Source organism: Parasteatoda tepidariorum, chromosome 8, assembly GCF_982258835.1.
Source record: "Parasteatoda tepidariorum strain Cologne lab strain chromosome 8, Ptep-v5.0, whole genome shotgun sequence".
NCBI lineage: Eukaryota > Metazoa > Arthropoda > Arachnida > Araneae > Theridiidae > Parasteatoda > Parasteatoda tepidariorum.
The window spans coordinates 70,033,299-70,046,237 of record NC_141762.1 but is presented as its reverse complement, the minus strand read 5'-3'; the positions used below and the strand labels follow the sequence as shown (position 1 = coordinate 70,046,237).

Here is a 12,939-nt window from a genome sequence, read left to right as displayed (position 1 = left end):
AAATATTTACAAGAATCTATTTTTAAATAAAATTCTGAGACATAAACATTAAATTAAGTATGAATTTTTCATTCAAAACGAAAACCGCTTATAAAAAATACAAGAGCGGTGTGAAGATAGAAGTGAATAAGAAAGAAATTTTTAACTAGAATAGAACCATCATTTTCCTACTCAATCAACGTAATAGGGTTGCACGCTGTAGCAAGATGTGACGCATAGATCGGTTGGGTTACCATATTCTTAATTTTGCGGTTTTCAAAGAGCTTATTCTCGACCGCGCCAAGCGGTGCCGAAACCGTGAGCATTTCCGTGAGTGCCTCCGGCACTACATCTACATATTTTTTTTTTTTTTTTAAAAATTGCAAGTTTAAAATCTATTTGGCACTCTGGCAATTGTAGTTGGCGTGACAGATTACGATACTGAAATATCCCCAAGAAATTTAAATAAAAATGTTTAATGTAATGTTTTACAATATTTTAGACATGCAATTTTAATACGGTAACAATATTGTTTGTATTGAACGTTTAACATTCAAGAATGTAATGGTTTTAACTGAGCTAAGAGTAGCAGATCATTAATTTGCTAATTGTTTTAACTTGGCTAATTTGTTTACAGACAATTATTTTTATATCCTTTCATTGTGGCAGAAAAACTTCGTCACAGTCGAATTACTTAGCAAACGTTGTTTTACAGGCATATTCTGAGCTGCTAGACAATAAGTTAACAGAGAAGTCAACTACTACGTGAGAACAAGAATGTCAAATATGATCTTAATTCATAATATTTACTGATTTTATTCGGTACACGATTTTTAACAAAAGCAAAAACATTACTTACAATACTTCTTTAACGTTTCATGTAACTATCATTGAAATTTATAAAGTTTACAAATAATTACTAAATTATAAATACCTTAAGTAGTTGAAAAGAAAGCTGCCAAGCTCGAACAATATGGGGTCGTATATAAGCGTGACGAAGTTACTACTCAGCAGTTGAAAAAGATTTTCGTGTTCTATCATTCACGAACAGAATTTACTTCTACAAATATTTTATTGCGTTTTCTTGCATAAAATTGCATTGGCTAATAATGATATTTTGAATAATATTTAATTTATTGCTTTCTTTTTTAATAAATGTTTATTTATTAATAATATACTCTTACATAAAAAAAGTGGTGCTGGGCATAAAGTAATGAAATAGGTGATAATTTTAAAAGTTCGAATGTTAGATTGAACACTATTTAATGTTATATAATATTAGCTCTAATAATAGAAGATAGGATTCAGGAGTCTAGCACGGCAGTATTATATTGTAGTTTTATAACGTTAGATAATATCATTTTGCTACCTGAGTAAGTTTAATTGTTTCTCCATGTAATGAATCAAGCAACTTTGCTATTTTTTACACTATTTATCGTTAAATATTTTACTTACATAGTAATAAGATATCGTGTATAATAGAACAAGATTTTTCTACTTATATTATCTACTAGTGAACATTGAGAGGAAAATTTTTGCAATTTTACCCCACTTAGGAAGGATATTCTTGAATTCCAAGTATGATTCAAGAGCTGTTACAAATTTTTCTTTGTTCTGAAACAGTAAAAACAATGACGAAAAAGCCATCACCATCTCAGCAATTAATTTCAACGAAATAAGGACAGTAGCTGCATACTTCTGCAGCCACGCAACATACTCTAAACATCAGTAACATATAGATAGCTTTCATCTTCATCATGCAATTCAAGAAGAATTTTAATTTTGTATTATTTATTACCTTATGCGTAATTTCACAATCATACTTTTTTTTAAATTGCTTACAAGTATAAAACAGCCCTTTTCTTCTTATACCTCGCTTATTAAAGTAAAGTTACGATCGAATTTAAAAGAACCTAAAATAGCGACTACTTAGAACCGTTATTCTTGTATCAGAATTATTCTTATCTTAGTTTACCAGGGATCAGCGCGAACGCAGTCCCCGACTACCAAAAATTGTGCGCCCCAACCAACCGCAATTTGCGGAAGTGGCAGTCGTCAGCCTACCGTAGTGCAATGGTAGGCCTCCAACCAGGAGAGCTCCCTCCTTGATCAGAGCTACTCCGACGCCAAGTAAGTATGCATTTCCAAGATTTTGAATAATAATGATAAAATATTATCAAAAGATTTGCTGGTAACTAATGTTATTTTAAAATTAATTAATCTAAATAAGTTGAAATAAAATTTTATTTCAGCTAATATCATTTAATAATGGATATTTTTTGTTACTAATTATCACTTTTTGGTGGAAATAAATTTTATAGGAGGTGATTTCAATCAATTTTTCAAGTATTTGTTTGTTTTAATATTTTCAATATTGTTTTAGAGAGCCTCATTCCCTACTCGCTGCGCTCACTCATTGGATACTTATTTACTTTAGATTTGTATGTTTGATGAAACTTACTAAACTACTTACTACTTAGTTGTTTTCTTGTTGTCACAGTCAGTCGTTTTTAAGGGCCCCGAAAAGTCAAAAGTCTCAATAAGAAATTTAAATTTTTTTTTATCTAACTAATTTGTTAAAAAAGAAAAAAAAAAAAAAAAAGAGAGAGAGATGAAATATTAGAAGAAAAAACTAGTTCAACCATACGTCTCATCGATTATAACATTATGCAGATGATGGAATAATACGTTCATTCTGTAAAACAAGAACAGAAGAGGTGATATGAAGAAACAGAAAGAACTCAACGCGCTATACAGTTTTGGGAAATGGGAGTTTTGAATGCAATTTAATAATCGTAATTTTAGTAGAAGCAATTTAGCTACTAACGTTAAGCTGTTATGCTTCATAAATTTTGGTGATAGCTTTCGTTACAAAATCAAAGCATAAGTAAAAACCTCAACGTTCTGTACAAAGTTGCACATTCAGACAAAAAATAAACTAAATTAAAAAATTCTGTAGTTTCACAAACGCAACTAATTTTAGACTTAAAATCCATGCATCCGAATTAGTTAAATGCAAATATTTGTATAAATGCAACAAAAAATAATTGCCCAGTGCTATCGACTGACAAATTTGCTTCGAGCTTAGGTAACACTCCCATATATACAGTTTTTAAAAATTTTAGAAACGAAACACTGGAGAAACGTGCACAGCTTCATGAGTCTGTTTACCGAGCAGCAGGAGTCATGGGGCACTGAATTACCGATTCGTATATCACCGATTGACGAACAAGAACACGGTATTTATCGTCAAGGCTGTCGGACCCGAACCCTCTAGAAAATCATATTTCATTATATCCTTTTCTTAAAGAAGTCACAAAGGGACGTTTTTCTTAAATTAATCCAATTTTCAGAATTTTAGCAACCTAGAATTTGTTAAATTTCAGGAAAAGGAAATTTTATACACTTCGTAAGCCCTATTCCATTCCGAATAACGCTCCTCAAGGAAAGTCCACAGTAGGCGTTACTTTTCAAAGTACAACAATAATATAGTTATAGTTTATGATAGAATACAGTTTTTTTGCCTCTTTGGCAACGCAAGTTGGTAGCTTTGCAGATATGTATCATGTTTTGTATCATGGATCAGCTCAGTTAAGTTAATTTCTGTATGTTTATATAAATATTTTATTAAATAGTTTTATTTTCAAATTTTTTGCTCACCCTACCAAAATTTTGCTTTAAGACAATTTTCAATTGCACTTCTCACACTTCTTATATTATGCAAAGCTTAATATATCAGTTGGAAAAAAGATTCGTTATTTGCAAAAAATAAAACAATATCTTATAGCATTTTAAATAACTATCAATGTTAAATGCAAACTTAGCTTAAAACACTAAATAGTATTGGAATAAAACATATTTAACGCCTTTATATCCTACTTAATAAAGGGTAAAAACATAGAGTAACGCCTATATATTCTAAAGAATTTTATATGTATAAAAACAAAACAAAATCCATCTATCAATTGGATAATACTTACTACGCAGGTTCTGTACTCACTCATTTAGTGCTTCGTAAAGCATTTAACTTTTATTAAATAAATATTTTTGAATCTTTGACAAATGAACATATCTACCACTTTATAAATGTTATTTAAATAAGTGAGTATATAAATTAAAACAACTTATAATAAGTTTGTTGGTCCGCTGTCATGCAGGCGCTCAAACAGACCCATTTTCAATAGTATGATTGCTTTCTGCTTGTGTGGCGAATTTGACTAACATTTTAATATGAGGATTTTTAATATTGAAACTTGTCACGTATTTTCTGTGACCAAAACGATACATAATTAACTGTCCTTCAGATGGTTTAATATCGATCTCAGGTAGCTGTACAGTTTCTTTTTCGAATCATATTTATTACTTTCAGATTCATTACTTGAAATATTCTTGATAATAAGTTTATTAATACACTCATTTACTCTTTACTTTATTGTAGTAAATTAATCGGTATTGGATTTAACTTCATTATTAATATCTATTTCCTTTGCATTAGTATCTATTCAACTAGTTTTATATCTTGGGCCAAACTCTCAAGCTTAATTATAGTTAAGCTAATATTAAATATAAGCTATAGCTTATATTTAATTTTTCCTAATCAGTTTAAATAATTTCACCACTAACACCTTTATCTAAAACCTCCTTAATCTGATTAAATATTTTCATAAATGACGTTCGGCAAACTGTACGCTAAGCTTTTAATATATCCATATAACAAGAAAACAAAAATAAAATAATTATAATATAAATATATCACACTAGACTATCAATAAAAGTTTCCTGGAAAGTTTGCCACTTGTTAAAAAAACAACTATAATTAGAAAACGAAAGTATCAACTAATCGTTGAAACGGTTTTTTCCCAAATTCTTAAAAAAATGATAATCTATACTTAAAGACAATAATAAATTGGTTAGAGAAAGATTTTCTTACCTGCAGTCCGGTGCAGTCAGCAAAATGTACTAATATACCATCATTTCTCATGAAAAAAACCTACATTATCCCAGAAAAAATTCTCGTGCCGGAATGGCCGGAATACTGCAACAATGCATGAATGGAAACAGTCAATAAAAAATAAAAACGTAACCGCTTTTTAAAAACAAAAGTGAAACTTATTCTTCGAGCGTCTCAACAGCGAGTTAGCGCCATCTGTTGATATACAGACATAATTACAGATTATATTTTTGTCCATTATTTATGACTGTAATATCGACAACATTTTTTAATTTATCTATTGAGGTTTTTCATCTTAGTTTTAAATTCGGGATCCCAGGTTCTATGATATATCTTCCTGCACCAATTTCACTGTTTAATTAATTCCTTTATTTTTGGTGGAAATTTAAGGTATTTCGTTAGGTGAGTTTTTGTGCTAGTGGATTCTGAATGAGCTTTGTTGACGTCTTCTTGCATCTTTAAAATTTCTTGATGATTCGGAAGGTAGTATTCAGTATTCTCTTCTGAATTTTTTAATGGCTTAGATGTTTTCATAAAGCACCCAATTAGTTTTATTGATTTCGTCATAGATCCTCTCTACGTTGATTCCAACGATATTGTATACAGGATGATGGTCTAAAGATAGGTCATGAATTTCGCTTGCTGCAATCGGTATCTTGAGATTGGTTATTGTTAGGTCTAGAATGTCTGGTATACAGTTATCATGTGTGGGAAAGTAAATTGGTTCGAGAGGGTGCTATTAATTCACAAGACCAAGGACAAATTTATTCATAAGATTTTTAAGATGTTTACCATTATGAGCAGGGCCGTCTTAATAGCAAGCAGGGCCCCCGGGCACAGAAATGTTTTGGGCCCCTATTACATTTCATACTGCTTAAAATAGAACTAAAAAACTTCACATGCATAAAATTAAGCATTTTTAAGATATGCAATAATTTTAAACACATTTTTATAGCCCCAAATACTCAATGCACATAAAATAAAGCATTTTTAAACTAGGCATAATTTTTCTTAAAAAAATGAGATGCTAACAAGTCCTCAAATAGTAAGTAATTTTCAAAACGAAGAAGCTAATTAAAATAAGTAAATTAAAAAGCATTTCGTAACCGTTGCTGAACAGCCGACCCAATTTTTGGGTTTACGACTACCAATGTTCAATTCCGCAGCCTTGTAATTTTGAACCAATCCAGAAGACAAGGAAACTCCTGGATCCTAGAGGTATGACTTGTTATGGGAACATGGAGGACTTTGTGACTCGACAGACTTAACGTGCATCAGTCACCATTTACTACACGGGGAGTTTTCGGTCGGTGGAGATCGAACCCACGATCATGGGCTACATAGGCCCAGTGCCCTACCAACCAGGCTATCCCGGTCAAGGGTTAAACAATTTTTTCATTTTTCAATACAACCGTCATTGAACAGCTTACCCAATTTTTGGGTTTACGACTTCTAATATTCAACTCTGTAGCCTTTTACTTTTGAACTCAATAAAGAAAACAAAGGAGCTCTTTTATCAAGTATCAGGAGAAATTTTGCATTCGTGGAGTACTTTTTCAGTGGAACTAACCCGAATTTACATTACACGGAGATGAAGACCACGAGAGCCTCCCACGTTTAGTTTGAAGGCAAAGGGACTCTAACCCATGATCCGTCTGCCACTGAGGATATTTCACGTCAGCATTGTGGTTTGTGCAAGCCGGATGCAGATTCGTATCAACCAGCCATCATTGAATTCGAACCCGGTTCATCTCATTGGAAGGCGAACGCTCTTTCCCCTGAGCCATCACGGCTAGGGTATAGCAATTAAAAAAATTCAAAAGGTATGAATTTTTTCGTCAAACTATTAAAAAGTCAGTTATTATAACATTAATATTTAAACATCTTTCAATGCATAGCAGACATAACCAGTTTAAAAGTTGCTGTCGTATGATTCGAAACACTTTCAATTACTACTTTAATTAACTATAAATACTAAACAGAGTTGGTTGTCAAGCATATTTAGTTGTTGTTGTAGTTCATTTACGTCACACTGGCGCTGCACTGTAGGCTCATGGCGACGGTCTGGGAAACATCCCTGAGGATGATCCGAAGACATGCCATCACAATTTTGATCCTCTGATGAGGAGATGGCACCCCCGCTTCGGTAGCCCAATGACCTGCACGCGAAGTCGAGCACTTTACGGTAGAACAGTTTAACGAGGACCCATACCGCACATCCTCGGCCCCTACGCAGACTGATCCAAGTAGTTACCCACCCTCACACTGACCGTAGCCAGTGATGCTTGACTTCAGTGATCTCAAGCATATTCAGAGACATTATCACTTAGGGAGTTGAGCACCTAAAAACTTCATTTTAACGAAGAAAAAGAGATTTCGGCTGACTTTTTATTTTTCCTAATGATAAACTATTCAAACTATTGGTGTTTGCATGGTAATCAATCACTATTCTTAGAAAAAAAATGCGCACTTTTTACACTAGTATATATCTCAGAAAGCATGCAACCTTACGGCTACCTTCTGTCAGAATTTTCTTCTTATTGTCGAACGAAAGTGTTTGCACTAAAAAACTTTTTTTAATAAGACAAAAATATTGCAGTTTTTAAACCTTTCATCCTAAAAGGATTACAAATTATTTTTTAGGACTTTTTTTTTAAATAAGTGTTGTCACTTAAGTAAAATGGTCACTTAGGTCCATAATGACGGTTTAGCTGACGTCACACTAACGATAGGATCAAACTGCATTGCTCATTAAAATTTCATGGCAAGGTGGATTTTAGCTGAGCACTTTGTGAAAAGAAACCTTATAATTACCTAGGTTTAAGAGTAGTTTCACCTTCAGACTAGCTTTAGTAAAGGATTTTTTTCACGCTTGAAAACTCTAAGTCAACCTCGATTTAAGGTTTTTATATAGAAGGTTGTTTTCAAAGGTTTTGGATTAGAGTAATGTGCGTAGAATAGAGCAGATTGTCACAGATCTCGTTTTAAGGTTAGAAGATTTACACGTTAGCCGCATAACCAACCTTTTTAGGTTTACATTAAAAGGTTTTTACTGAGTGAAAATAAACCATATTTTGCTATTTGGGATTTATTTAAAAAAATTATATAATGCAAAGTTGTTTATTCTTAGTTGTTTTTTTTTATAAAAAAGTAAGATTCTCAGGGGCCCCCTGAGTGCCTGGGGCCCCTGGGCACTGCCCGGGTGTGCCCATGCGTAAAGACGGTACTGATTATGAGTACTCCTATTACACCCCATATACTGTCCAGTATATACTGTACACGTGCTTTGCCTTGAAGTCTCCTATTACTATTGAATCATAACTGGCAGGGAAGAGTAGCTTAATTCCTGTTAGTGGATATGACTTGCGATATTCTATAGGCCCGTTATTTTGATGGTTTTACTGTCATAAATTAAGAGAATGGAAATTTGTTCGTATCCGTCTGTTGTTATGCTGCTTTATTCGTTAGTGATGAGCTGCTGAGCAGTGCTGGATTACCCATTAAGCCAAACTAAGACATGACCGTGGGCCCCCTTAAAATGGATTTTTTGAAAATAAATTTTAAAAATTTAAGAAAAACCATGCAAAGAAGCATCATGTTTCAAAAACGATTAGACATGCTAAGTTTGATGTTTATCGAATCAGATGTTCTCCGTGAAATTAATTTTGATAACCTTATAGATGAGTTTATTGATCGCAGGAGCAGAAAAAATTATTTTTGAATACCAATTTTATAGAAGCGTTGATTTTGTTAAATGTTAATAAGTTTCACATTTTTCCAGAATGTTATACTTATTTTTTTGTTCTAATTTAACAAAATAAAGTGAAATTTAATTTATTATTATTTATTTTTATTTTAAATATGATTTCTTAAGTGAAAAGATATACAAATACTTTTATATTTGAATAAATGAAAAATATACGAGAAAAAAAAATTTTAATCTAAGGGCCCCAAAAATTTCAATGGCCTAGGGCCCCGCGTATGCTTAATCCGGCACTGCTGCTGAGATTATTTTTGAATAATTACTATAGTAGAGCCACCCCACCTACTCATGAAGGAGCTAGAACAGAGTGGCATTGCATATGAACTTTTAAATCATTTGTAAGCAGTGGTGTGGGAAATAAGTTTAAATTAATAAAAAATAATACATTAAAACATAAACAGCTACTACTAGAATAAATTTTTACAAAAAGCGTGGAAAGTTGGCTGCCCTGATAAACATGTCAATCTAAAATCTTATATCAGTGGTTTAGTAATACTAAATTGATAGCTGCGATTATGTCCTCATAGATCTCTGCTTTTTAAATATTTAATTAATCAAATATTATAAAAATAATTTAATGCCTGCAAGTGACATCATTGTGGGTAAATCATGGCTTTCGTGGATTTAGAAGCCAATGATGTTCGCTTACAGGTATCCAATGAAATTTGGTTTGAAGCACATGGTAGGGCGCTTGGAGCTAATTACGTATTCGTCTTTTCGAATTGAATTCTTTTTACTCGTTTCTTGAAAAATTGAGTTTTCTTTTCTCATTTTAAAGCACAAGTATTAATTTTTATGAAGAAAAGGAAAGAAGGGTATACCTATAGCATATCTGACGATTTTTCGATTTCTGATTAAGTATCTTTGTTGTGGTATCGCAATAACGTTAGAATCTACAGTTGTAAGCAAGAATTATTTTAGCCTCACAAATATTTAATATGTTTTTTTTTCTTTTAAGATTACCTTCTAGGTTCAGATTCGGACTGGCCAATATGCAGACCGGGCAAATGCCCGGTGGGCCAGTCTGCCCCGAGGGCCGGTTGAGCCGAACCAGCAGGGCAAAAAAAATTTTCGTACATTGCATGAATTTCAAATAATATTGCGCAAATAATAATAATATTAAATAACATAGATATGATATATGTAGTAATAATATTGTTTTAATATACAGGGTGATTCAGACCATGCGTGCCACCCATTTTTTTAGAAAATGGAGCAAATAATCGATTTGAAATAAAAAATCTAATAACTAAATCGACCCCAAGGAATTCAATAGTGATATTGTTAATTCCCGGAAGTACCGGAATTTGAACAAATTTTGATTTTTTAAATGGAAACCTATATCTTATTTGGCATCATTGGAGAGGGTTTTCGAAAAACAGCAACTTTTACTTGAAATTATTTTCTATATCTCTTACTTCTCTCAAGATAATAGATACGAAAAAATTCTGATTATTTACTTCAATTTATAATTTTTACCAAAAATAATTAACTTAAATTATCAAAATCGCTTCAATTTTTATAAAACATAGAAAGAAAAGCACATATGTGTTTTAATGAAGGTATTATGACGAAAAAAAATTTTTTTTTTAATGAATATGTCAAAATCTATTTAATATGTATTTTTTCTTTTCTATTATTGAAAATAGTAGGAGATATTAAAAAATATTTTAGGTAAAAGTTATTTCTTTTCAAAAACTCTCTCCAATGATGCCAAATTAGATATAGGTTTCTATTTAAAACATCAAAGTTGTGTTCAAATTCCGGTACTTCCGGCTACTTGCGTGAATTAACAATATCCCTATTGAATTCCTTGGGGTCGATTTAGTTAATAGATTTTTTTTTTTTTTTTAAATCGATTTTTATTCGCTCCATTCTCGAAAAAAAATGGGTGGCACGCTTGGTCTGAATCACCCTGTATTTTATAACTTAATATTAAATTAGTTCCTGGAAATACTGTTAGATGTCGTTGTTGACACATGATAAAATCAAATAATCTCTGTCCGACTGTGAGTCTTTAGTGCTGTGTAAGATTCTCTTTCTTTATTATTTCCAGTATTGCACAAACGTGAACTTTTACTTTATCCAGTAGAATTTTCTACAGTGTATGTCTCTTCACTAGACTTTTAATATAATGTATTATTTGTTTTTGTGTGCTTTTTAAATTCCATTTGTCCTTTTCCAATAGATTCCATTTTTTAGCCTTTTGGATTTCTATTACTATATAAGAAAAGAAGGCGTCAAATTTGATTAACACTCTGAGCAGCTTTTAAATCAAAGTTAAAGTTCCCATTGGTCTTGAGTTTGGTGGCTGAGTAATGGATAAAAACAAGTCAAAATTTAACGAACTCAATTTTAATGCCAATATAGTCAATAATAACCCAAATACTCAATAATAACGTCAAATTTTAACAAACTCTTGCTAAACTTTGACGAAACAGCTATAGGTGAAAATTTGCGGATTGAACTAAGAAATTTAGCTTTACATTGGGAAAAACTGAAAAATTCAGACTTAGAAGATTATAAAATAATCAGAGAAGATCATTCATATGAAGATAATAACGACTTTACTTTGGAAACAGAAGAAGAAGTAAGTCTAAAAAGTGAGACACGCAATGCGTACAAAAATTGTGTTATTTGTTGCTACAAATTATTACAGAGATTCAATTTGTTGACCACCTCTTACAATTTAATTGATCTAGCATTAAAATATTTACTAACATTGTCAATAAGTCAGGCGGCTTGTGAAAGATCATTCTCCACATTAAAAGCAATAAAAAATCGAATGAGGTGTACTTTATCTTCGGATAATTTGAATGCTCTCATGGTAATGGCAATAGAAAAAGATCTATTAATGAAATTAGATAGCGGCGACACAATCGATAAAGTGGCAGAAAATAGTGAGCTTCTTCAAAAGTCATTAAATTAAATTTTAATTTAATGACTTTTGAAGAAGCATTAAGTCTATTTTTAAAAAAAAATGTTTAGATAAATCATTCATGTATGTGTAGTATAATAAATATTTTTACTCTCTCTTCATCTTTCTCCTTCTTTTTGATTTAATTTTAATTTAATGACTTTTGAAGAAGCATTAAATCTATTTTTAAAAAAATGTTTATGTAAATCATTCATGTATGTGTAGTATAATAAATATTTTTACTAACTCTACATCTTTCACCTTCTTTTTGATTTTATCAACCTATGTTTCCTCATAAGAGCCATGTATTTCAAACTGAAATATATTCTATAAAGGATTATTAAGCAATTTTTATCTACTTTCTTACCTCAATAAATTAACTTACGTTCATGAGAATTTATAAGTAAAAAATGCCTAAAAATAAAAATGATACATTAGGAAACGCGTACGCTTCGCGCACGCGGTGTTTATGTGAAGTAGAGGGCCGATTTTAGTTCCCAGTCCGGGCCTGCCTAGGTCTATGTAAAAGTGAGATCAGAGTTCCTTCCTGACGGGGCATGTACTTCGCAGTACAGTGCAACTGCTTCTACAATACGAAGAACAAATCTTATTTTAAATGACTTAATCATATAAAAGCAAACTAAAGCAGAAAGAACTCATCGAGGTTTTTTTTCCTTCTGAATTGATGTCATGACTTCTTTTTAAAATTATGTATACTATACAACAGTAGTGGTAAAATGATTTTAAAAAACTTCTTTAAACCAAATAAGAAAATATTTTCTAAAGTGTGTAATTTAACTTTAACACTTTAAATATAAAAAGAAAATGAAGTTAAAGTGTCCATTAGTTTAACAAATTAGAAATCGTAACAAAAAGGTTCAATAACGCTTTTCTAAATTAACACTTTGGGAAAAGTGAGAATATTTTTTTCAACTACTGCTGCTGAATAACCAAATAAAATTTTAAAAGATTATTCCGTTTTGATCATAGATATGAGAATTAAAGAATTTTTTGAAAAAAACTAATTTGCAATTTGAGTGGCAAAGTAGCTATATGAACCAGTAAATTAAAAAAGTTCGCATCGAAAATTCCAATTTTCAGGTCTTATGGATAATGGTAGAATACTTTATTTTTTTATTCATTTCACAGGTTAACCGAAATTTTTCAGGTTCATCGGACTTACTTTTTAAACTTTCCAAAATATTAATTAACGGCACTTTGGAAAGGACCGTCAGTGTCGGAAACTTTTTGTTCTCCGAACATAATGAAATAGAAAAGCATTGTTGAAAATTCTATGGTGAAATGGTTCGGTGACATAGATTTGTTTTA

The 12,939-nt window shown here is 31.5% G+C and overlaps 1 non-coding gene across 1 annotated transcript; it reads right to left on the bottom strand.

Moving 5' to 3' along the window:
* Positions 1-1,954: 1,954 nt before the first annotated feature.
* Positions 1,955-2,117, bottom strand: LOC147806273 (U1 spliceosomal RNA). The gene has a single exon (XR_015428773.1). It is a non-coding gene; the product is annotated as a U1 spliceosomal RNA (small nuclear RNA).
* Positions 2,118-12,939: the final 10,822 nt, after the last annotated feature.